A 27705-nucleotide genomic window follows, 5' to 3' on the forward strand; every position below is an offset into this window, starting at 1 on the left:
AATTCTCACCTTGTTTATTTAACTTTGAATAAATGTAGGACGAATTTTATGAAAATTTCATTATGTTAAAAGTATGTAATTTAGGCAAAATATATGCAAATGTTGTTCTCATTACATTACACAATGTAATAGTATATTTTGTTTGCTCATAGTTGTGTTAAATAAGTTAGACTAAAGTCATTATTTGTAATGAAAATGAACGCATTTGTTCACCTTCTAAACCCGTTGAATGTCAACATTCCTATTATTACAAATACGTGAAATACTATGATGAATAACTCGAAGATTGTCTTTTATTTATAAGATGGAGAAGTGCTAAAATTATTCCAAACCTCATCGACAATTTTCAATGATATGTAGGAAATAAAATAAGAGAACTCACCATTAGTGGTCCACCCATGGAGCTCTTAATAGTAACTAACGCCCTTAAGTAATAAGGCTCGATGAGTTTACAAAGCAATATTTCGCGATTAAAATAATAACTGGTGCTTTGCCAACGTTGGTCGTAAACACAATTCCCTCGCAGCGGTCAAGTCCTACTGTTTACAAGACAGCCTGGAAGCCTTCCAAAGTTTCACTAGCAACTCATTAAGGGAATAGTGTTAACTGCGAATGCCCGTGAAATCTTTTAGTGGGCACTTCACTTGCCCGTTTTAATTCTGTCTCTACATTGCGTGCTTCGTTAAACTCGAGAGGCTATTTGGCTCATGTTTTTGAGAAAGATGGCTGGTCATTATTTTTCGTCGTATGAGCAAATTATGTGGAGTTACAGCGAGTGCTTAAATTTTGAGGGTTTATGGCAGACGGCGCGAGTTTCGTCTGCTGCCGAAATTTCGTAGCATTTAAAATGGGAATGTGGTACAGAAATGGAGTTGAAATGCTGTTTATTACATATATGGTCTCTTTCTATGACTATATTTATGTAAAACCGTATGTTTATTACTAGGACAAACATTTTATGAACATTATAAAATGAAGCTCCATAAACTTCAACTTAAAAAGTATGTTTACAACCAACATCAATTTTAGATTTTCTATCTCAAAGGACAAAGCATACCTCATTTCAGTTCGATAGACATCCTCTATAAAAACACAGCTGCCTTCGACAAAGAGTATATTCCCGATGGTCACTTATTGTTCAACGCGGGCCACGGACAATGGAGGACATCACAGATCACCCGTCTCCGGGCAACAATGACGACTTCGGTTTTGTAATAAGCTTTAGAATCTATCACAGCTATGTGTTTCTAACAATAACATTTTTTTTTATCATACACAGAGTAAAGAAGTTTCTATTAAACATACTGATATACTGTTGATTTATTTTTACGTATGTATGGTGTTTGGGATGTGTGATGTCCCCATGTTACGCGTAGGTCGATGTCGTTTTATTTTGACACACGGACGTGAAATCCCTTTGTTGTCTTTAGTGCGATATATCAACGGCTGACACTTAATTCTGTACGAAAATAAAAAAGTGAATGGGACGTTTGTCGAATGCGAATCGATAAAGTTAAAAACGTTCGATTATTGAATGGAATGGGAGTATTCCATTTTTTATCTTTACGACATGTTTCTTTCACTTTATATTCTTAAAACGTAGGCATGTAGCATGAAAAGAAGGTGACACTATTTAATATGTCACCTGTAGTAATCGAAATAATTAAAAGAATCGTTTCTAACAACAACTGATGATTTATCATCTTGCCAATAGAATTTCAATGGACTCGACCACCCGTCGGACTCTCTAACGATGTCGTTTTGGTAGACAATAGTGTTGGTACAATGCAAGAATAACGACCTCCCGAGACACTCTGCCTTTGATACTGATGCCAGCTAAACAGCCAAAAACAAAAGACGAATATAAATCACAAGGGTCCCGTACAAACGTACACGCGTCAAAATGCAAATACATTTACACTATCCTGCAACATTACACTCTAAGCTAACGAAATAAGGTTTCTTATTGTCTATCAATCAACTGTCGGTAAAATTTTAAAATCATGCCCAACTCTAACCGCTTCTGTGTAAACAATGGCCGTTTACAATGTTACATTATTACGCTGGTAACATAATTATTGACCCATTGTTAAGCAGACGATTCCCGAAAATGCTTCATGGGTGTTAAATGGCTTTACAATGTCCCTCTAGTGTACCAAAGTGGACAAAATATTTTTACCGCGACTCGGAACGAATTAATTGTGAAAGGGTCTTATTGTTATTTTTTGCAAGAGGATGTAAAGCTGCAAGTCTCCTCTTTGAAGCACATTGGACGTAATTTATGTACATTAGGACGAATAAAGAAACAAAGTATTTAAATAAAGACTTTTTAGACAATTACTGATGTATTTATGGTTGGTATTTGGAGCTAAGAATCAATAAAACGTCGTATAAAGCTTGCATAATGTCTTTATGTTTCTGCAAAGTGTGTGTCCATTTTTGTGGTTTAAATAATGCTTTAGAAAATAAGACTATGGATATTTTTAACCAGAAAAGTATAGATATTTTTCCAGATAGAGTCGGATATTGCAAAACATAAAAACGTAAAACCATAAAACGCCTGAACTTATGAGAAAAACACCTATCCCTAAGCGCCTATTCCTAGAGTAAGCACCGTAAATAAAGTTCATTCTGCGTATCAAATACACGATTTATTGGACGATTTTATCAACAAACTTAAGACGTATTACACAATAATTACTTGAACATAAACTCAAAACGTTCACTTCTTAAAGTAATTAAAAGCAATTAAGGATAATTTACGTAAATATTTTCAGTAATAGAGGCAAGCGACTGAGTAAACTCGTAAACCTGACCACAGCCCTAGCCTAATTACCGTAGCCTCATCCCTTTCTGTGTCTAGGGGAAAGACAGGGACGGACAATTCGATAGACACCCCTTCTGAACAATTTACGGGCATGGAGCGGCACTGCTAATCTAATTGACGCTTTCACGTTTAGTTTGGAGTCGCCTTGACCTTTCCTAAATGCATTTCGTATGTTTTATATTGTTGGCTTTTGACAATTAAGCTATTTACGAACGGGAATTTTGCAGGGGTGGTCGATTTTTTCTTTTGTTTTATGGAAAGTGAATGGATTTGCATACGTCGCGTCGGTGTAAAATGAATGCTGTATGCAATATTTAAACTCCTATTAGACATTAAATATAATGCAAACGTAATTTTTAAAATTAACTGATTATTAATTATTTTTGGAAATCATGATGAGTTTCAGATTGTAGCGCCTTTAGCTAGAACTTTAACCCGATACTTACTTATACTGCAAAAAAAGACCTCTCATACAGTTTTATAACGGTAACTGAAGACAAATGAGCATTCTTTTTGTCACAACGGTAATGTGCAGATCTCCCAATCCCCTCAGGGAATAAACGGACAGGTACACTAACCAGACACCCCTCCGACAAAAAACATACCAATCAATCAAATGTTCCAAAAGGAAAACCAACAAGAGTGATTAGAAAACCGTTTTTTTTTCTTTTGCACGCAAAACGCTCGCGTGCAGTCCTTTTGTAAGGAGTGACGAACCTCAATGAGCAGTGAGGACCCCTACAATCAGAACATTGTTGTTACTCATCGCATGACAGGCGAAATTAACACATCGTCCAATCTATGACCCCTCAGTTCCACGTATGTTGAAGAAAACTTTTCTAATAAACAATTTGATGTACGGTCCAATTAGAACTGTACCTGGCAATTTTGGTAAACGTTGTAAATGTTGGGAGGGGACGAGTATGTGAGTGGAGATGTCTTTATTGTATTGTGTTGTATTTGTAATATCGAAATGGCCCGGAGGCGTCGTCGACGTCCGCTTCTCATGCATGAGTGTACGGCACGTACCAATGTTTAACTTTTTCCGAATTATGTTGTACTCTCTAAGATTATTTAGACACCACTGACAAACGGTGAAGCGAAACATTGGCATCGTGAGGAAAACTTGGGCTTATAGTTTATAATTATAAGTTTGCAATCGCTAACCCGCCTTGAGCAAGCGTGGTGATTATAGCTCAAACCTTATCTGTGTGAGAAGAGGCCTTTGGTCAGTGGTAATAAACCGTATTATAATCTCTACGCTTGGCTAGTGGATTGGAGATTCTCATACAATACTGCTGCAAATTTAGAAGCGTTTAATATACTTACTGTAATGTTTACAGAATTTTAATCGTTTAATATATTACAACGTATTTATCAACGTATTATTTTTGTAATAAAATTTGGGTCCTTTCAAAGTTTTAAGTTTAATTCTATCATTTACAAACTAAACCGTACCAAAGGACCAACTTCATTCATCCACAAAATAACTATCAACCAGCAATTAGTTCTTAGCCAAACTTCTAAGAACTTTTCTACTAAGATGACCAACGAAATTAATTACGAAACTCCTTACAAATAACTATTAGGACCATATTTCTAGCCTGTCATGATACAACCGTGAGAAAAGTTGCTGTGTAACGGAGAAGGAAAATTTTGATATCGCGTGTGTACAAGGCGGGGGTCCCATCACGCGATAGTCTTTTCTTTGGTAAAGAAAACTGATGCTTATGATTTAGAGGCACAACTAAAATATATATTCGGTATGTTTGAGTTATCTAAGAAAGGATTTCTTTCGGAGATGGATTTTTTTGCGGAACTGTAATTAGTTTTGTATGATGTGTTTTTCCTTCTTTTATGATTTATTTTTTGGTGTTGTGCGTATATTATTTTGGAAGGTAAGAATTGTGTGTTTTCAAACTGCATTTGGGTCAGAATAATAGTTTCTATTCTATAACTTGGTCAAATGACGAAATAAGAGTAATATCAAAGTAGCTGTTTAGTGATCGCAAATGCAATTGCAGACTTCCGTACGTATGACTCGATATTATTGTATGTAGGCAGCTCATAATACAGATTTATGGCCCTTAATAGTCCTTTATTACGCAAGATAGATTACCCATACTAAGTTTAAAAAAGATTTTTAATACAGAGAATTTGTACAAGCAAAGAATCATCGAGAAAGAACAAGTAGAAGTAACGGTATACGCAATATTTTTCTCAACACAAGAGAGTATCAAAAAGCCACGTAAACTAAATCAATGTTTTTGTTAAACTTATTTATAACCGACATTCTTTCCGTAAAAGGAAACCGTTTCGAAACATCGTATGCTAAGTAAACTCATTGCATATTTTAACGCTATATTTAAAGGCTCCAAATATAGAATAATATGCTCATTCCCTTCCACGTAGCTCATAAGAGCCGTTTTCTAATATTCAACCTTCCGTCAATTTATTAAAGAGACCCGCTTTCATCACAGTTTCCGTGGCATTATGTTTTCCTATTACTTTCATAATATTTATTTTACATGGTCCGACAACCTTTATCCTAAACTGGACTTTATTTTTTATCCCATAAAGTTCTTTTCTCGTGAAATATGGTGGGATATTCAGTACTGTTTCAAGTTGAGCGAGTCCATTTCTTTCGCCGCCCATAATAATGTTTGGCGATTTATCAAATCGCAATTTCGTAATAGATACCGGCTTGATGTGAAAGTTGATAAAAGTTATATATTATCGTCCCTTCGTTTGCTAAATTGAAACGGCCATTTGGTCAAATAAATTCTTAATAGTCCTTTGGGCGTTACATTAAAAGACACTTAATTCATTTCTTTGTAATTCCCTTATCTTTTTATTTATACATTATGTTGTTTGTTTCTCTCAACAAATTACGTTGTTCATAAGTCAATTTCTTTATATAAGAATAATAATTGCTACGTAATTATGTACATAAATAAACATTTTTTACATATTTTCCTGTTTGATAGTATAACATTGTTTACAGGTCAGAGATTATGAAAATTAGAAGTTCAGAGATTTACGTAAACAAAAAGAAAATAATACGCTTGTGTTTGATTATACAACATAATTATGGTTTAATTGTATAATCATCCCTGATATAAGACTACGCCCGCCTTGGGCGAGGCGAGAGGGAATATCAGACTTTTACTAACATCCACCCGTTCATATTCCTGATTATCGAGTCGAAGCCCTGGTAAACCCACTAGCTAGTCCGCAATTTCGGATCAGGCATTAGCCCTACTGGGCCCATCTGTAGTAGGCTCTTTGAGGCATGTTCGGATGGCGAGCAAGGATAGCTTGCTGTCAGCAGATCCGCGCCTGGAGTGTCTCTCGTGAGGCATAAGCGGGCTGAATAAGATATTTCATTATTTGGGATACACCAAAATATGGGATTTTTCACATTAACGTACTAACATTCTTTGATATATCAGCAAAATAAGGCCCGTTTTAACCAACATTCCCTTTATTTTTAAGGAGCCACTAAGATAGGTGATACTTAACGACATTTTGATTTTCACTTACGCGTAAGTGACACGGGTTATTTTAAGTGCACCTTCACGCTAAATAACTAATAAATAAATATCAATAGCACAAAAATAAACCAATAAGTGAGCTACGATACAAAACTCTATACATTACACAATAAGGTATATAATATAAACGTTAGCCGTCATATTTATACGCAATATTATCTTTTGTTGTAAGCCTTTTGTGTTTCACTATCTGTTTTATCGCTACCTCTTTGTAGTCGAACAAAGATTCAGGTGCACCCAAATTTTTTACCACGCACCTCTTAACTCTTTGAACATAAGGTTCAATTTAGAATGGTTATTACTTTTTAAGGTACATGTCCCTATTGTTTTCTTCACTGATACACCAAAGATGACAATAGATTTAAATGACTTTATTCCTGATGGTTTGTGTCCGGTGTTGGGTATAAGGCCTAATAATTCATGTTATTCTTTTTAAAATTCGTGTTACATGGTTGTTGGTACAAGTGATACAGATAGGGTCTAAGAATAATATTTGAATAATCGTGAGTCGGATCTCTGAGGGATATTTTTGTTTGGCGATGACCCTAGCTTTTGTGTTCACGAGTCACCTAAATGTTCGTTTTGTGTTGCGTGAGGTAAACTTTTGTACCTTTTTCGTTTTAATTTTTATATAATATTTTTGTTTGGAATTTATAGTATAAATGGAATGTTTAAAAAAGATGTGTGTGGTCGTTAACTTTCTTTCACGCCTTTTCTATGGTAGTTAATGAAAAAAACTGCTGATCATCATCACAAGACTAACGATTGATAGAAATATGTAGTTTGTTTTAGAAAAAAAAAATTGGAAAAAGAAGTAAAAATCGCAAATTAATTATTCTATGTGGACGAAGTCGCGGACGAAAGCTAGTACCTAATAAATATTTTACATTTAAAACTATTGATCATCGCGGTATGGTAGGATTCAGCCTTATCATTTGATGCATTAAGAGTTGCTAAATCCCTATCAGATCAGTTGTTGGATCACGAATACGTAATAGAGGGCAATCAAATCGACCAATTAATATTTAAAAACGCAACACCTATTGAAAATAAATCACACAAAAAGTATTTTTATTTTCCTAACACACGTGAATAAACAAATTATTTAATCGAGCCTTCCCCTTTTTAATTGAATTGTATTGGATCGTGTGCAAATGCTATTGTGATTGCCAGATTAAATCAAAACAGTTTATTTTGTATTTTATTTACTCATCCATACGCTTTAAATTGCTAAAAACATCACTATCCATTATCAAGTATTCATGTGTGTAATCGGGTAAAATAAAACGTAATGTAAAATATATCGGTAAAATTAAACATTTTACCTCACATTTGTACTAATGAGCTGGGATTGAGCGTAATTTAATTGATTAGCATTCAAATGTGTAAAATACCTACACTAATTTAATTTGTTTAAACTCTATCACAGATGTATCTCACAAAACCACAGCTTTCACAGTTTTCTATGAAATGAATAACATAGAGGTAATACGGTAGTTTCCAACTAGTCAGTCAATTTTGATACTTTTATCTAAATGTCAAAAACTATACGTTTCTATGAATTTTGTATAAAACCACAACTTATGACGTCATCAAATTTTTGCGTCAAATAGCCTACTTTTATTTTCCCAAAAATTGCTAAAAATATAAAAAAAATTAAGTATGTCGTCACATTAATGAATGAAGGTACGATTATTTTGAAATATTATATTGTATTGTAACGTCAAAATAATTTATTTTTGACCCAGGACACTATACAACTGGAGACTCGTTCATTTAAAGTTTGAATTTATTTATATTACTATTTATAAGATTTTAATTGTAATTATAACCACGGTAATAATTCAATACAAAAATAACGCACTGGTAAATGTCCATTTACTTATTGTTTTCTTAAAATAAACGTTACCTCGCACTTGGATATTAAATATCTAGCTTGTATCTATCATATAATAACAAATAAATAAAGTAGGACCACAATAAATAAATAAAAAGAAGTAGGTTGTGTGTTGCATAATCACTTATCATTTTCTACTAAAGCTAAATTTTAAAACCCATGTTCCCACTTAACAACGAAATATTACCTGTACGTAACATAATGAAGACATAAGTAATTACCATTAGTTGTCACTTGATTTTAGTACTTAGTGTTATTATCATAAAGTACACATGTTTGAGTAATCGTAATCGCAGTAGTAATAATGAGTAATAAATCATATTTAACTGTCCATTTTCAAATAATATCACGCTACGGTTATGTTTTTATTTGTTGTAAGCACGCACCAGTTTATAATTATTGTTTGAACAAACAGTAAAAATAAAAAATCCATTATTAGTTTTAATAACTCTATGAGTTACTGTGAGTGTTAGTTTCAATACTTTTATTTTTTATTATGCATTTTTTTTTATTTTAATATCTAACTAGATGGTTTTAAACTCATCCCATAAATTAGATTTTTGTCTAATTAGTATTTGAAAATAAAATAATATTTTCTTATTAGTTTACGTAACTGTTAAATACGACGTGTCTAATTCTATTAGCGAACAATATTTTATTTTGTAAAGACACGTTTCTTTAATTTCCGTATACCTAATTTTTTTTTATCGAAAAAATATATTTACAAAAAAAAAAACAACACTTACATAAATCCAAAAGATCCATGAATCACACAAAAAGTCCAATCACAAAGTCTTTAGATCACTGCACAACACACTAGAAAATTTTACCGGCGTTACGAATTTTCCGTGGGCGGATTTGCCGCCCAAACGCGAGTGCCCTCCCCGACAGTCGACGTGACACTGAGGGGAGGGACAGCTTCGGGACTACGGGACTTCGGGAGGGTACAGACGCGCGCATCTGTACCTACCTTAAGCTGTATACACGTTAAGGGCTCTAAGCCTTCATATGTTAGGTATCAGGTAGCTAGGATTCGAAAATGAAACAGCTGTTCCTTGAGTTTATAGCGGTTTTCAAGTGTTTTAGCTTGGAATCAGGCAGGATTTAGTGGTTTCGGATACGATTGAGGAAAGAGTTTCATTTTCCTTGTATGGTGTGGATTTTTGTATCTTTTTGGTGATACAATGAAAGATTAAAGATTATACGTAACTCAGATAAGATATTTTAGTCCTATTTTACGTTTTGTTAAAGCTTATATAAAGAAATCAAGTAATAAATCAACGTTTATTAGTTAGAAAGTTTACCATTATGTATAAACAATATAACTAAAACTTTACACATACAAAACTGAAACAAACATCAATCAACAAATAAAACTAACAGCCCAATATTACAACGTAATAAAACAAAAACAAAAGGAAAACTAAGTTCAAGGCTTACTTAAGTAGTTAATTAATCGTCCGGAGAAATCAACGGAGCATCAGTTTTATTGTCGTGCAAAGATAAATGTCATTGTTTCACATGTCGTTGGTACTCGCAATATATTCTGGGGGTAAGGAAAAATTACCCACAATAAAAACTCGAGTTCCCGAGAAATTAACGATGTACCGGTTGACAGCGACTCAGCTTATCTGCGGCTTTTAATGGGCGGGAAAAGTAACGGAATTAGAGCAGGTTTAGGTTACGTCACGAGAATTGTGGTGTGAAAATAAGAACGTGGTCTTGTAATAAGGTGGTGTTGGTATATTTTTAGTATGTGTTGATGTTTTAAAATATTTTATTATTAATGTAATAGTTAAAGAATACGGTATGTAAACGAATGAATTCTAGTTACTAAATTATATTTTTTGAGTAAATGGATTAGATTCAGTAACTTTCATTACGAAGTTGGCGTTTCACCCGTGTCAAGACGAATTGATTATTGTTCTTTCACTGCGACTAAATACTCAATTATCGTGTGACGTAACCTAAATATGTTTCCAGTGTTATATCTCAACGTTTTCACATCATACCATTAACTGTTTTTCTTTTTTCGTAATGAAATGTTTTTCACCATTTTAATTCTTTTATTTTTACGTTTGTGTTTTGTTCAGACCATTAGCTTAAGATAATTTTAGAGACCACAATAAGCGGATTATAGCGTTATGATAGATGGAATATTAGATAGGTATATTGGAAGCGGAAAATATAATAATATAAAGAAAATATTATATAGAAGCAATAGATATCTGGTTACGTTTGTTATAGGAAAGAGCTCGCATGGATAAACTTTTATAGCTGTACCTACTTAGGCGCAGCTTTTATACTTTAGGCAAGTTAATTTTTTTACCTGCGTAATCAGTGTGTTGCTTACTAATTAAGCTTTGGCCTTACCTTTGTAATATATTTGTATGTGTGAGTAAATTGTCTGGTAGTGGATACGAAGAAATTAATATTGAGCTGAAATCAGCTTTTTTCAGTGATACACAAAAATGTAATGATAAATAAATATAAAGAGTAAACATTTGTTTATTTAAAGTTGAGTTCTAAGAAAACTAGTAAATTAGATTCTATTTGATTAAAGACTTAGAGAACTTATTTAACTCAGCTGGAAAGTTACAAAGTACGAAAGAATATTCCCAGAAAAATATAAATAGAGGGCAAACAGCTATCTACGGAAAGCCTTTAATAATGTGGCAATGACACAACCGATTTCCTTTAGAGCTCCTCTACAGGACTTTTGAAAACACCTACCCAACCAGCATCATTAGACCTCTGATCATAGTTCATAACTCTCCCTTTTAATTGAAGCTGTGAAGGGTCGAGAGGGGTGGGGGAGGTCTTGGTATACTAGATGTGGAATAAAAAGTGAGATACATGTGGCTCTTTGGACTATTAATCATTGTCCCCTAAAAGCCTCTGTGCTACACAAAAAATTAACGCCGTACGTACAATTGTATGGGAACATTCTCGTGTGCTCTGCGCCTTTGTTATACGGTTTTATCAAACTATAGTTGTGTGTGTATATGTATGTATATTAGACGTTTTGCTGAACCTTAATGGTCACTCGTGAAGTGGGATGGGAAGAGGTCTTTGTGTATCGTTTATATGGGTATTGTCTTTTCGAATTGGAATTGTAGGTTGGTTATTTTTTGGTTATATCTTCAGTGTTAAAGTTTGAATATTGAAGTTGCTTAGGTAATAACCAATATCTAACCTAACTTGCGTTTTGCTAGTTTACTTGGATTTTTTTCTTTTTAAAAAATTCGTTGCCCCATCCTAAGATTTTGTCCTGTGTCGTGGGTGCGTTTACAAACATACAAGTTCACATATCATACTCAGACCCTGTATAACACACAAAGAGTTTCTCTACACGATGAGCGGCAGTCAGTTGCTCAGGTACGCTTAGACTGTTGTTGATTTGCATCATCAAGAGGTATGTAAGAATAGTAACAGATTGACATAGTCTCTGCCCTATGGGAGATAGGTGTGACGTTATGTATGTAACAAACTCTTAGTATAGTTACAAACAGAAACTAATACGACGTCATTAAAATTTTCTTTGCAAAGAAAGCCATACTAATTACTATCACAAATCTAATTAAGTCTCAAATCGTTTAATTCTATCTAAAACATTTCTATTGAAACAGACGTAAAGATCCCTAAGATAGATAAAAATAGACCAAAGAAAAATCTACTGAGCAGTGAAAAGTCTAAAACAAAGGATCGTTGAAAATGTAACCTTTTTATTCTCTAAATAGAGTACGTTTTCCTTTCAATAATGTTAAAACCGTGCGGATAGGTTACATTTCGAGATCACAATGACATTTAATCCATTTACTTAAATGTATGTATGTCGTTGCATAGTCTGCAGTGTAGACATTTTGTCCATGTATACAAAATACATAGGTACATTTGTTTACGATGATAATAAAGAACTAAATAATTTTATACAGACCATTTTTATTAATTGTATTATAAAATACCCTGAATGATACCAAACTTAACTCTTAGTCGTAAAAACAACTTAAAGTCATTCATAAAAAGGTTTAAAATACATTATTAGTTTTTTTTACTACATACAAAATACATTCACAATGAAGTTAGTAATTAAAGCAGAATGAAACAATACTTTAAATTAACCTACATAGAGTAGGTTTTACACAAACAGTACATCTTTATATACGATACTCTAACACAAGTCCTCTACCTCTACTCTTTGTATTCATAACCAACCAGTATTCAGTTTGAATGCACTCAAAATTCTACGCAGCACAAATAGTATGTAAACGGCAGCTTCATTTCGTATATACAGTGAGGTGGAGTAAGCCCCACTCGGCGGTCGCAAGCCTATTCCCATTACGATGTCTGGCGGGACAACGCTGCCAGAAAACCCTGCTTTAAATAACTAGGTATATGTAGACAAATATATCTTTAGAATAAGTGTTTTCGTTTAGTGGTATAGGTTGAGGTAATGTAGGTATATGTGTATTAAAAAATGCCATGCTTTTTATGTACATCAACTTTAACATGTTAACCGCCACTTCAGTCACTGGTGACCGACGCTTAGCGAAGGATTTGCCTTTAATAGTTTTCTTTCGGTAGTCAATGCTTTAAGTATCGCTTTTAGTGTTACTTCTATTTGGCAGATAATTTTGAGGTTAAAAAATAAACCTTATCCTTCCAAATCCAAGTTCGACAGTTTTGCGTCTGTTACACATAATAATATAAACAGCTGCACATGTAGTTTAACTACCAAAATTCAATAGTAAAAAGTCACAAAATTACACAAACAATTTTGTGTGCATTTAGATAATAATAAGACCAAAACAGAATACAAAAAATGATTCCGCAACAGTTATCGGAACAAATAACAATCAAAACGCAAACGCGCACGTTAATGTAAAATATTGAATAAAAATGTTAATGGAAATCGTTGGAGAAGATAACGAAAGATTTATGATAACCAAACAGGCGAAATAAGAATAGATTGAGTGAGAATACAAAACCGTGGAATGTAATTTTGTGATTTACTATATAGCTGTTTAAGTTATCTGATGCTTTAGTAAACGCTGCCCAACGTTCAATGGCTTAATACAATGTTGTTATTAATAAGATGTTTCCCCTAATTTAGTATATACCATGAAAAATAAGACATTTCTCTATTCTTGGTCCTTAGTGTAAAATCCACCAATAACATCAAGCTTTACTTTACGTAATGCAACTGCGAGTCTCAAAAAATTTTGTTAGCGTATTATAATTAACGCTAATGTTTTAGCCAATTAAATCCTGCTCATCGCTGATATCAAATGGTCAAAACATAGAAAACCTCTGCGTTTTGAACATATCCATCCATCTAGAGATCACTGCTACTGATTGGCAGGCTTTTGAATGCTGACAGACCTTTCATTTCACGGGCTGCCTTTTGCATACACGAATTGAGTTGAAGCCACAAAACTTGGCAGTTTGTTCGATAGAATGTAAACAATTTATCTTGGAATAACCAAAATAGCTTGGAATAAACAAAAGCACATCACGTAGCACCCTTCAAACTTCAATCACAAAATGAAGGGTTTAACTAATTAATAAGGTGTATACTTAAAAACAGAACTTCGTCATAAAGGGCTAGAGTTGGCAACACTCGCCTTTAATCCGAGGGCCGTCGAAGCCCGAAAAAGTGTTGCCAACCGTTGAAAATTGGGATTACAGCTGTAAGCTGGGAATAATGCAAGCGAATATACTGTGTTCTGTCAATGTATCGAACCGAGGATTTTCATTGTTAAATCGCTTTTAAATGATGTATGAGACACGGTAAACGAAGTATGAAATATGCTTAAATTTTTAAGCAATCTGCTTCTAATATAATCAAAGCTTGTGAAGAATATAATTATTATACCTAATGCGCTCTAACAAGGTGCGGCTGACAGATTCAGTAACATTTCGTATCACTCTTGAAAGTTGCTGCGATTTAAAAATTATGCCTTAATATTTTAGCTGTATCACATTCGTATTATGTTAAATCATTCGGATGCGTAGTTAATTAAATTAAAACCAACCGGAATGTTCTAGTATTCAATTAAAATCTAATGAAATGAAAAATAAAGTAAAGTGTTATGCGTATAACGTAAAGCCATAGTCGTGTTTAGTGATGGGATGTACGGCTACGATGGATAGGTAGTCGATGTTTTTTTAGAATAAAAAACGAAAATCGTGCGTCGATCAATTATCATTCTTAAAAACCCTTTAATTATGTGGGTAAATCCACTGTAGACGCGGCTCTCTCTGCCCAAACCACAGTGACATTATCTGAGCAGAAATATGTAGTAGGCATTTTTCTAGACATTTCCGGCGCCATTGATAATGCGTGGTGGTACTTAATCTAACATATACTAACTATTATATCCTTGTTTTCTTCACGGTTCTGTAAAACTGAAACTCTGAAACACCTCAGGGATCGGACATAAAATATTTATTTTGACAAGTATATACACGTAGTTAGACTGCACAACTAAATGACACACACATTTAATAAAAAAATTAAAGAGAATTAAATGTATGCTGCGAGTATCGATAGCGATAAAAAAAGATTTTTCTAATATCCATCCCTAAAGAGAGACGTCAACGTCATACTGGCATCTGTCAGCCGCACCTTGTTAGAGCGCACAAGGTATAGTTAATCCATAAACAATCACAACTTTACTTTGTTATAAACATTGATTACCTCTTCATATTAAACATTCTCATTTCATTGAACTTCAGTAAGCACAATCATTAAAACAAACTGAGACCATTCGCAACAAAACAACAGCCTTTCCATAAAAACTTTTCATATAAAATAAAACGTATATTCATAGCAGCTACACAATAATTATATTTCGCTTATCTCACGTTTGCAATTAAATTTTCCGAAACCCCCTGTTTGTGAGTTTGAAGTACCACCTACAGCTACACGCGAGAAGGTGAAAATTCGATACAAATTGTGTTAAAATGTAATAGAACTCGTTTCCCGTAAAAGTTTCCATCGGATTACGACGCAAATTCAATATTTAAGATTGATTTGGGCAGATGGCTGAAGGGCATCGTCTTTTGAAGAGGGCGACTGCGCTTGAAATGTATGCTTCACGTGCCTTTTTGGTTTCGGAAGTTTCAAGTTTTTGGTCCTAATGTTCGGAATTGGGTCTGGTTATAATGTCGTATTATCTGTTAGGGTGTATGTTGCTGACATTCTATATTTATGGTTTTTATTCGCTAAGATCTTCTACACATATTTTTTATTTTTAAATAATCTGCATTCTACTTACATTAAATAACTAGATACCGGTCTACTTTAAATGATAATCCCTAACATTAAGACAACCTTCAGTATAACTTAAAATTCCAGTTTATAATCATGACATTTTACTAATGGTTACTTGAACCTTCCTAACAACATTATAATGAAAACCCAAGCTCAAATGATACACGTCTAAGTAAACATTAATGGCTCCGAGGAAAATATGAAAAGATGTCTTTTATACATCCCCCTTAAAAGATAACTGCCTAAGTATAATACAGTATCAACCTCATATTCTATTACAGGCTGTTTGCAACCATTAAGGCCTACATTTTAAAAGTATAATGTGCCCAAATTCTCAGTCAATTAAGCATACTGCTTCGAAATAGTCGAGCCTTTGTTAACATTGTAAGCGAGACGAATGTAAAAGCATTTTACGACATGACCCGAAATCTTAACAAAATGAAAGGAAAAATAAAACGAAATTCATATTTAATTTTAAGCTTGCTTTATTTAGAGAAAACGTGATTGCGAAATAAGAACGTTGTATACTTCGCATAGATAGTTCGAATATTGGATTTGTTATATAATTTTGGATCTGTCATCAATATTCGGTAAGTTACTTAAGACTATCTAAACGATCATATTGTCCCAAGTGCAAGAGGATCTTGATATGGATTCAAGCGAAATATGTTTGGCCTTTTAGTGCAAATTTGTTTGTGATAAAAAGTCAATTCACTACTATATTGCTAAATTGCATTGCACCTTTACCTATTCTTACAAAGATTAAAAACCGTGGTTTTACATTCTAAAGATAAAATACATAAACACAGGAGCTAAATCTACATTTAACCCAACATCAAGTTTTAAAATTAAAAATAAACCCTTTCATCGATTCTGTTTCTTGCATTCAAATTATTCCAAGAAACGATTGTATAAAGTCAACTTGAAGCGAACTTGTCGTTGGTTCGTACTTGAAGTCGAGGAAATTTGCATGATATTACAGCTCATCTGGCTTCCTAGCCTTGTGTACAGTAAACGATCCGCAACAGAATTTTGATATTTTTTTTACCCTTTTCTTTGATGAATTGCTAATTATTTTTTTTCTTTACTTCTCTTAAAGATTGTTTGTGTTGTGTTGTTTGTGTAAATAAGTTTGTAAGTAGATACGTAGTTGCGTTTACTCGTATATACCATGGAGTTGGTGAAAGAAAAAATATAGTTGAGAAAACAATTGTGAGATATAGTTATTATCAATATTATTCAGTTGTTATTTTAGTTTAGTAGATTATTTTATCCTATAATTTTAATCTGACTAATTTGAACAAGGAAAATGTACTAAAATTTTACTGAATTATATATTTTAGAAAAATATCTTCCATCTTATACGAATAAAAAATTCTTATTAATTCTTTAAACTATTCTCCACACATACACACAAATAAAACTACCCTTAAACATTCAGTCCACAAGTCTACCAACTAGCAAAAAACAAATGAAGCATGTCATCGGTGTTTGTACATCCCGCCACCCACACACATACATGCATTCTAATTCCCCATTCTTTTTGAGTGTAAACGCCCCGAAGCGTCCAATTTACAGAAAAAGAATCCCACAAACACAGTGTTTCCCGCTTCAGATCACACCATGCACTATTTGAATTTTCTCCCAAGGGAGGGTGGAATCAATTTAAATTTTAACTCACACTTAATACACCCTTGTTTGGTGTCTAAGTGGTGTGTTTGAGGCACCCTCTGTTAGGAGCGAATAATAAGTTGGGAAGACAACGCGTCGGTGTAATCGTCTCAACAAAATTTCTTTGCGTGGCTGCTGTTGGTGTGTTTGTTTTAAAGTCTTGTTGAAGTTGTATAAACCGTTATTATTTTTAACATTGTATAAGTGAAACACAATTTCTTATAATTTTTTCTTAAACCGAATAATTAATCTTACTCTAAAAATCCTACACCTACCTTAAAGCCTCTAATCCCTGATCCCTAAAAGACTAACAACACATTCGTAGCTAACCTCTTGTCTTATAGTGTCTATTGACATCATTGATTGCTTGTGACATGTGATACGTCGCTATGTAACAAAAAAGTTTTGCTTCTGACACGGTGCAAATTAATTGCTTTTCTTTCTTTCTTTCGTTCTTTCATATCATCATTGCAAGTTTACACAAATGAAAAAAATAACAATAGAATGAATCAGTTAATCCCAACAACTAGCAGTCAAAAACACACGCTACCTTCATCAGCATAGTCCGAAATGCAACTAAGCTATAAACAGGACATTTTCATTACACACTCTAAATTTATTTACGCAAAGGTCATCTAAGAAAATGAGACTCACAAGGCGAGCTGGTATGCTTGAAATTTACAATTTCTATTTGTCCTTTCCTTTCGTTGATTACATGCAAGCAACATAACTGTTTAGTGAAAACATTTAGACGGGTGATATTCCACTGATCTTTTACGAGGAAAATGGGTTGAAGTTTATATGCATTCAAAATGGCTGACACAGTGACGTCCGTGTAATGAACGGGCGTGTTGCGTCGGGTGAGTGATTAGAATGCTTAGTAATTAGTCTAGCTATTAGTGCGATGTTTCTAGAAATTAAAAAAAAACTTTGTTATATCGGAACTCACTTTTTTTAAACATAGGAATTGCATGTACTGTATTTTGAGATATTGGTTCTATGTCAGATCATCTCAAATATTACAAAATAGTACAATTTTCACAAATAAATCATTCAATCAATATTTATTTAAGGCCTTTTTGAAAGTCAAGAATAAAATAAAAATATATATACGTCTGTCGGGTTTCTAATGAAGTTTGTTTGCTCACTTTCTTAACAAAAAAGTAAGCGATATACCTTATCTTTAGTTTTCTACAGCCATTAATTTACTTTTAGTAATAAAACGTTTAATTGCTCAGCTAATTGAGCTGATATAAAAACTTCAGTTCCCGCCACGCATTCTGATAAATACAATTAGTTTATGGAGATGTTAATTAATATGGTTTCTTTGTACTAGTTAATTATAAGAGAAAATTACTAAGACACATTTATTTCAAATGTCTCTGTTTGATAGATTGATATAATTACTGTTGATGATCCAGATTATTTTTAGTGTTCATAAAGTGATCTGAATTAGATGAGTCACTCTTTCTTTTCGTATCATTTCCATTTAATGTGGATTACCAAAATTCTAGCTACCACTTGCTTCAAATACATCACCAAATAGACAAATACAATACTTTTGACAGTCTGTTGATAAGTTCAAAGACCTGTTTTCCTAAGTTGCAGTGTGTAGGCAAATTTTACTTTTTTTGTCAAAAATATTCTACAATTTGCATATCTTCCGCTCCAAGTTGATACATTCATCAAACTTCCTTGCAGACACGGGTAGGCACATAATTCCCTCGTTCAATTTACCATGGTAATTCGCCATTGAAGTGCGAATGGTCCATGAATGCAGGCAGAGGCGCTCTGCAATTGCCTCGAGTTGTTTAGCATAATACGGTCATACTGTTATGTACAAAAGGCAGGGTTCGAGAGGCGACTTAAATTACTACCGGAGAAAAACGTAGGAGCAAAATTCAAGAAAATCTTCAAGGAATATCGGATAATTGGACGTTACTCAGAATTGGTCCTTTTGTACGAGTAGTCCTCTTGTAAATTACAATGACGCTCTATAAATATACTAGTCTTATCTTGTGTTTTTTTTTCATTATTTACTTACTCTGCTTTCCAGTTAAAACGTTCTTGTAATAAGGATGATTTCTATGTTATGTATGTATTACATTAACATTTTTTAACTAACTTTAAAAATAGGACGAGGTTTAAAAATTGTACGCAGCGTAATTGAGATATTGTTAAGGCTTTCACGAATCATTTTTGTATTTTTTATGGAATAGTGGGCAAACAGGCAAACAGGTCACCTGATGGTAAGTAATCAGCGCCGCCCATGGGCACCCGCACCAGAGAAGTCACAGGTGCGTTGCCGGCCTTTTAAAAAGGAGTAAATAGGTTCCTTTCATCTGGACCTTGAGCAAATTAATATGTGTTTCTCTATTTTCCTTTATTTTGGGACGCCTGTCCTCTGTTCATATGTTCATCGCTTTGTGCTTTAATTGAAGGCCTAAAACAATAGGCCCAAAGGGCTAAGTAGAAGTGCTTACCATGTACCCAATTTTTGTCTGTTATTGTTATATTAATTCGTAGTCCCTTTGACGAGTCTGTTACTACATACCTACCATTCGCATATGTAAGACAGAGTTTAATGTATCTTCCATACTGCTTTGTCATATCTGGTGCCTTTACAATGAAGAAAACAAATGACATCTCACAAACGGTGATAGTTTAGATAGGTGGCAACCATATTTAAGAAATCATGGTGTTACTTAAATGTAAACGTTATTTGAGTAACTAATTTCTTGTATAAATGTGTGTGTATCTCCATTTTAATCCTCACAATGGCATTCCACATTTCCCGTTATTAAATTACACCACAACCATTAATTGTAGTGCCACATAATGCAAATAAATAGACAGAAAAAGGCAAAAAAAGCCCTACAGCGTCCGCATAAGAATTCAATTATAATAACAATAATATCAGTCTGAGAAGCTAATGGCCACTTAGCTGCCGTATGCAGGTGCTCAAGTATTTATTTATTCAGAATTCAACCCGTTAGTGTGTGCTGCAGCAAGTAATGCCATGGGAGGAGTCTTGTTTTCATTATGGCCAGGTTTTGTCATTTTCTTTTGTGTCATTGTTAAAATTTACGCCCATGCCTTTTGTAGAAGGTTTTGGAGTTGGACGATCGGAATAAATTATACTATGTAGGTAAAATATTTGAAGAAGAATCTAAATGTGTCATGTTTTATATTTCCAAAAATCCATACCAGTAATAGCAACGTTAAACGTAAATTCTTCGTACAAAATATGCTAACAGCTAAAGCAATCGTAAATAAATTGTTTCCCAACTATAACTTCCCCTATTTTCCTATAAGTATTGGAATTCTTACAATCGAATACAAACAACGAATCTATCGTAAAAATCCTTTAGCATTTCTGAAATAGGGAACTGAGGCATTTAAAATAAATATAACTACGAGGAATTTAAGAGAAACACGAACCGTTTTCATCAATTGGCTTCTTCCACCTTAGGTGTGGTGAGAGGAGTTTCAGACTCTCGCTGACTACATACCACCCCATTCCTACTCCTTCTTTTCGAACTGGAGCCCCAGTAACCCACTAGGCAGTATGCAGCTCCGGCATCAGCATCAGCCCTACTAGCCCCCATCTGTGGTGGTCTGATGGCTCTTTGAGACGCGTGCGGAACGCGACGTGCAGCACGCATTTGTCTGGTTCAGGTCGGGCGGCGACCTACTCTTGCTCGTCGTGCACAGACCCACACTTATGGTGGCCGGAGATCGTCGCGCGAACCTCGACGCCCGGAGTGTCTCTAGCCATGGCTGGGGGCGTGACAGTGGTGCTCTTTATAAAACGCTTTTTAAACTGAGATATCCAACGTATCTGCCAAAGACGATAATATCCAAACCTTTTAAATGTAGGAGTTTCTATTAGTTGACTGTAAGTTAAGCTGGAAGCATTTTTCATTGCAGTACTATCCTGATCATTCAATTTATCATATCGATTCGAAACACGGAATTATACTTTGCAGGTAGGTGTAATGCCTTAGGGCATATTGAAGTTTCTATCCTTTATAGACGAGCGAAGAAAAAACCATGATCTTTTGCTGCGTTCGTTTCCCTAAGGATACTTTTTGATAAAGGTGTGGAAGTGGCAAATTGGTAACATTTTTTATTTTTATGAATCAGATACGTGAGATGAAAATTTTGGACCTATGTCTATCAAATTTTTTATTGAACTGTAATATGTAGTTTAATTACATTGGATGCAAAATAAATTATCTCCTCGTCTTACACATCTGAAGTTGCAGACGTACATGTTATGCATTTAAATTACAGTAACCTACCGGTCGACCTTAAATACTCATATAAAAATGCTAAGTAGTTATTAAAAATATGATGTCGAAAACTAATTTTATGTCGAATAGAAAAAGACCGCCCGTCTGGCATCCGATTGCAATTACATTAAGATTAAAAAAGTGTTCATTGAAAGCTGTTAGTCGTTCAAAAGACTAAGTAGAAAGTTTTAAATTTCCGTTTGATAAAAATAAGAGATTGAACAGAAACACCTGACCTCTCTTTGTACTAGAAGTTTCGAATAACTTTTATAATAGTGGTTTTGTAAGAGCGTTCCGCTAAGAGCACTTATTGCGTTTATTTTTGTCATTAATTACTGCAGTCCTTTTAATCAGACTACTCGTAGGTAGAAGCTAAATGTCAAGTGCTAGATTTCAAATTGGAGAAAGGCTAATTGGGCATCTCAGTTTGCAAAATTCTTAGGATTTCCTACACTCGAACATCAAGAAGTCTTTTGGCACACCTACTCAACTAGTTGTTCTTCAGTGACACTTGATTCCATAAATCAATCTTAGGTACGAACTAACCTTACCTTACTTTAAAAATATATGAATGAAAGGTGATTATTTCTTTCAGTTGTTGCTACCAAGTTATAAATGAAATGTATTTTAATTTGTAAGTCACTTTGTTTTTTTAGGAAAAATTGTACTTACGTGTCTTTAACCTAAAGTAGGTGGTGGAGTAAACAGAAAAATATGCAGTGGCAAGACAGTACAGAACATATGCCTCTTCAATGCCTTTTGGATCGCAGGTTGAATGTGATGCATGCGTCTAGCATCTCCTACAACCCTGGACGTAGAACATCTCTACAAAAAAATATAGGAACTGTGTTTATAAAAGACTGTATCATATTATTTTATCGATCTGCCTAGGAAAACCGTCTCATATAGTTAGGTCAAGGTTGTACATAATGTTGGCTGTCGTCTACATTTCGTGCCCCAAGGGATTCTATTTAAGTGTCTCAGATTACATGATTACTAAAGTAAGTAGATATCTTGCGCATCATATTATGTTATTATAATGCTTGTATTCTGGTAAATTGATGAGATATTTTGCAAGAAATATGTTTAATTTTCCACGAAATGTTTCTCGTGTGTGCGTTAAATAATGTGGCGACATTTTACGCGTAGGTGGTTTTGGTATGATTTATGTTTTAGGAAACTAATATTAGTAGTTGGATGTAATGTAAGATGCTGATTCGGTGAAAATGTAATGACGATATGATACAAAAGGTTAGTAACCAAGGTGTAGGTTTAAATATAGAAATCTAAGCGTGGGAGTGCCATGCTTCGACACGAATAGGCCGGCTCGACCGGAGTGGTACTACGGCCTTACAGAAATACGACTTGAAACAACGCTTGCGTTGTGTTTCGTTGTATGGGTGAGATTACCAGAGGCCCAATTACCCCAATCCCCGATTCCCCAATAACCCTTAAATTTCTAATCCCCAAAACGCCGGCAATGCACTTCTCTCGTCAACGCCTCTGGTGTTTAAGGTGTCAAGAGGCGGCAGCGACTTCTTACCATCAGGTGATCTGTAACTGTAAGCTCGTTTACCGGCTTATATCATAAAAATATCTGCTTACGATCTTACCATTTGTTGTAGCTTTCTTATTTTTTCAAAGAACATAAATTAATAACGGACCAGAAAAACCATTACAAAAAGAAACACACAAGTTCTATTCGCGGTACTTTTAAATTACACATCCCGGAGCGCTAACAAAAGAAACTTGAAATCAGGTTAACGTAACCAGACCAGCGAACAATTAAAGTTTGACGTCTTAAGAGTAAAAAGCCAAAACTCCTTCTAAGTGCTTCGCTTGATTTGTTTGAATTTCAAGACATTTTCGAAAGGAAAAAGTGAATTGCAACTTTTCGATTAAGCGAAAGTAAATGATTTCTGTTTTTGATGGAAGATTTTTGTAATTACTTTGAGTTTTAGAAGTCCCTGATGTTCCATTAGTCTCGTAAAAATGGCTAAGAAATGCTTAAATAGGATTTTGAATGATTAGGCTTGAGCTAAATGCCTTGAGGTCTCAAAGGAATAAAAGTAGATTTAAAATTTATTAAGCCAAAATATAGACACTCCTTAAATAAGTTTCACCTAGAATAATTCGTTAAATAAGAGCAATTGACGTCGATACCCGATAAAACAAGATAAAGTTTTTCAAAGAGTTATGTTAAATGCTATACCTATTAATATTTTTACTCAATATTTATTCAAACGTTGCCCCGCACTAGAATTTCCTCCGGTGTCGTAGGTGCGTTTACAACATACAAGTTCACATACACATGACACCCAGACCCGAAACAACAATTTGGATTACACAAAGACAAGATTACACGTTTTATTTTATAGTAGAGTAATAGAATTGTTTGTAGTATTTTCCTATAAACCAACGAAACCATTCGTCAGAAGGCACTTTAATAAAGAGAACAAAATTACGTAATCAGCTATCGCCTAACCTAAATCAGAGCTAAACACAAATTACAGAACGCACCCTATTTACAAACGGAATGGATGTCGAAACTTTGTCGCTTAGCGAATCCGCGTCAATTTTTAAAGGAACCAATTAATAACTTCCAGTTTCAGTGTGTCGTTCCAAAGTAACATTTGTCAACGTTAATAGCAACCTCGTAATTCGGAAACTTAAAGTGTTCCACGCTTTCTGTTCGTCTCTATAAATTAAAGTGATTTATAAAGGCAAACTCTGGGGGTTGAAAACTTTTGTCGTTTCTTGTAAAAAACCAAGATTTCTTTGGTTGTTGGTTGAATGATCCCGGGGGCAAGCGGTCACGGATTTGATTTCCACGTTCAAAATGTTAAGTGGATTTTCAATTTTAACATAAAGCTTAGGATTATATTATTATACGAGGTATACCAATCACTGATTGTAACATTAGTGTTACAAAGTAAATGTTACATTATACCTCCATGCACTTTTACCTACTCCTGCAAGGGTAAAAGACGTATTTTTGGCTACTAATGAAGAAAGCTTTTTGTCTTCAAAGGTCGTCTTGTGGCTTATTTACCCGTACACTGAATGAAGCATGATAAAAGGCAATGATTCGGTATGAGCTTCATTTCTTTGTGTTTCGTTGTATCAGTTTTAACGAGGAAACTTATTTTTTTATTAATGTATTCATTTTCATGTTATGACGACGGTAACCGTACGATAAAAATGTGATTTGGTATTACTGATCTGTTTTAAAAAAAATGTTTTCTTCACGCCTACAATTATTGTTATTTGCTAATATAGCTTCACTTTCATTATTTTTTACATTTTTTGCAGATTTTTTCAAATTTTCACTATATTATTTAAATTTACTATCACGGTCACCACTCATCATTAAGACACACAAAATTTCTCGATTAAGAAACATGACTGCATGTCACAGCTCAAACAATACAAGTACTATTTTTTTTTTGTTTTGATAATGATTTTGACAGATTTTATTACACAAATGCGTAAACAGATTGATGTTTAATATTTAAAGTAAAGATTACTCTAACGCGAGTTGTTTGACCATTCAGGGGAATTTTAATTTTTAACACAATGAGACCAATAAAAAACTAGTACGGGTTTTTTCTATAATCTAGGTTTTGGTCAAAGTTATCACCTAGTAAGTTAGCAAAAATCTACCCATAAATTCAATGATCATATAATTATAACCTTCAATAAGTACAGAGCACTAATTATGGCCGCGTTAGCTGGAGCAGATCGTGGGATGTTTCAATTTAACTTTTTGTCGCTCGAACGTCGCGTCGTACGGTTTGCGGCTTTTTACTCTCTAGTTTTGTTAAGGACATGTTACACGCGAGCTGACTTGTCTAGTTCGACCTACTGGGCTGTGGTTGGTAAGTTTTATAGGCAATTTTTATATTTGTTTTCAATTTATCTCTATGGTATATCAAATATCTAATGTTTTTTTTTTTTTTTTTGAGAGTAATGAAAATCATCCAATGACTACTCCTGCCTTGGGTGAGACGCGAGGGAGTGTCAAACTCTTACTGACCAAAAACCACCCCGTACCTACTCCTGATTTTCGAGCCAGAGCCCAAATATCTAATGATTTCCATCAGATTTTAATTTTGTTCTATCTTGCTTTATCATTTGGCCTTCGATGTATAAAATGGTAATCAATATAATTAAAATACTACTTACTTAAAAACTGGTGAATAATTTAACAACAATATTTGGGTGTCTATTTGAAATTACTCGTGAAACAAACTTATATAAAAATTATAATCCGTCCTACATATTTAATCAAAGAGATATCCTCACTGTGAAATCGTCTAACTAGACCCTAACCCTTCAACGACAAGTAAATTTTTTGTTCAACCCTATGTAACGTATTGCAAAAGGCAAATATTACAATAGAAAGTCGCGTCACGCGTTGACACTTTTTTGCGACGTAATCGCAGCTTTGGGCCTTAATATTTTTTTGTCTTATGTAACCCTATTGTCGCTATAAATAATGCACACCATGATAGCGTTTGGTTGTTTATGTATTGGGTTTTTGTGGTGCAGTAGTGTAAATAAAAGAGAAATGAGACATGATAGACTTAAAAATATTTTCGTTAACTTTTTTAGCAACGTCTAACCATAATCATACTGAGTCAGTCATTAGTGAGATAACTAATATTATAAATGTAAAAGTTTTAATATTTGGATATTTGTTCATCAATCATGCTGAAAGTACTGAACGATTTTTTTTTTCGAGGTCTGCCCCAACCTCTTAAAAAGCGCGTGCTTAAAAAGCCAAGACATAAATAATCTGTTGTTTTTTTTTTATTTTGACACAATTTTTTCACAAGAAGAACCAGTCACATATATGCATGCAGTACCTGTAATGAGACATCATGTATATGATATGTAAAATCACAAAAGGGGTAGAATATACAGGGAGGAACGACAAACCTGATGATTATTCATAACTTAGTGTCAAGTACCTGGTAACAAAGTTTAACGTTCATGTCTAGAATGTAGCAGAAATTGATGGTATAAGCCAAAGCAATACAATCTTATTCCTTATATAAAGCTGTGAAGACTGTCGTAGTATACATATAACATTCTAAATCTTTATAACCATTCAGTTCCTAGGTTTAACCCCTAATTTTATTAGAAACACCGTATTTGCCTGAAGTAATCGATTATTTATACTTTCTTAAAATCTCAGCATTAAATAACATATAATAAAAAATCTCTCTTTTCTCATAGATAAATAGCATCATTAGAAGGATATCCCCAGTTACTTTTAATTGAGAACGGGAGTCGATTAGGTTCGTTTAATCCAAGTTAAAAGATTTAATTAGTATCGTTATCTGCTACGATGCTACTAGCTACGAAGGTCTACGGATGCTACGCCGTAGTCTGTAGCGTAGTCTTCGAAGCTTATAGATAAAAATAAACTTTAAAGTAGTAAAAATTATTATAGATTTTTCTTGATATTATAAATAATTCGATATTTAATCTATAATATGTAGGTATGTGTTTGTATGTCACATATCATTTCAGTCATTTAACCTCTTCAATTCATAGATTTAAATTTGCACGAATCAATAAAAATATCTCATTAAATGTACATGAGACACATTTAAGTGATATTGTCATGCATAATAAAGGTAGAAAGCAAACGGACCCTTTTCATTTTGGGGGACTAAAAATAATTTTTCGCTTCTTTACCCATCTCAAACAGATTTTTAAGGGTTGCACCAACGCACCTGATGCTTAATCCTCGAGGGTACACATCGTTATGAAAAGAGGTGGCTGAAAGTAAATAAGTTATCAGTAACATGACAATACAGCTTACCTTATTATATTTTATGGCAACAAGAATAAACCGGGAGAAATCTTAGGAGTCATGGATGGTGTTATGTGAAATAAGTTAGTAATTTTTTTGATAAAAACAGTTGTTTTTTATTAATTTGAGACTTGTATTGATATTTGATAGTTGTAGCCATGCCATCAGGTTTAAGTGTTTCTAACCCCATATTAAAAATTGCCACTAAAACTATATGTTTATCTCTTGTCTGTCGGTATATGAAAAGCAATAGCAATGTCTCGCAATGATACTCTTGACTACCCGTTTGGTGCGGTAGCTTGGCAACTGTGGATAGCGAGTTCGATTCCCGCACAGAACAACGCTTTGTGTAATCCACTAA

General features: G+C 33.9%; 1 protein-coding gene across 2 annotated transcripts in view; it reads right to left on the reverse strand.

The window, feature by feature from the left end:
* Positions 1-9174, reverse strand: part of LOC118263545 (roundabout homolog 1) — a 60814-nt gene extending 51640 nt beyond the window's left edge. The window contains exon 1 of one of the 2 annotated variants that reach the window (XM_050705505.1): positions 9025-9174. The gene's annotated coding sequence lies outside the window, so the exon portion shown is untranslated. The remainder of the gene's footprint in view (positions 1-9024) is intronic. The other variant, XM_035575605.2, reaches the window with a different exon arrangement.
* Between the last annotated feature and the right edge of the window lie 18531 nt (positions 9175-27705).

The sequence above is a fragment of the Spodoptera frugiperda genome, chromosome 27 (genome assembly GCF_023101765.2).
Source record: "Spodoptera frugiperda isolate SF20-4 chromosome 27, AGI-APGP_CSIRO_Sfru_2.0, whole genome shotgun sequence".
In the NCBI taxonomy this organism is placed as follows: Eukaryota; Metazoa; Arthropoda; class Insecta; order Lepidoptera; family Noctuidae; genus Spodoptera; species Spodoptera frugiperda.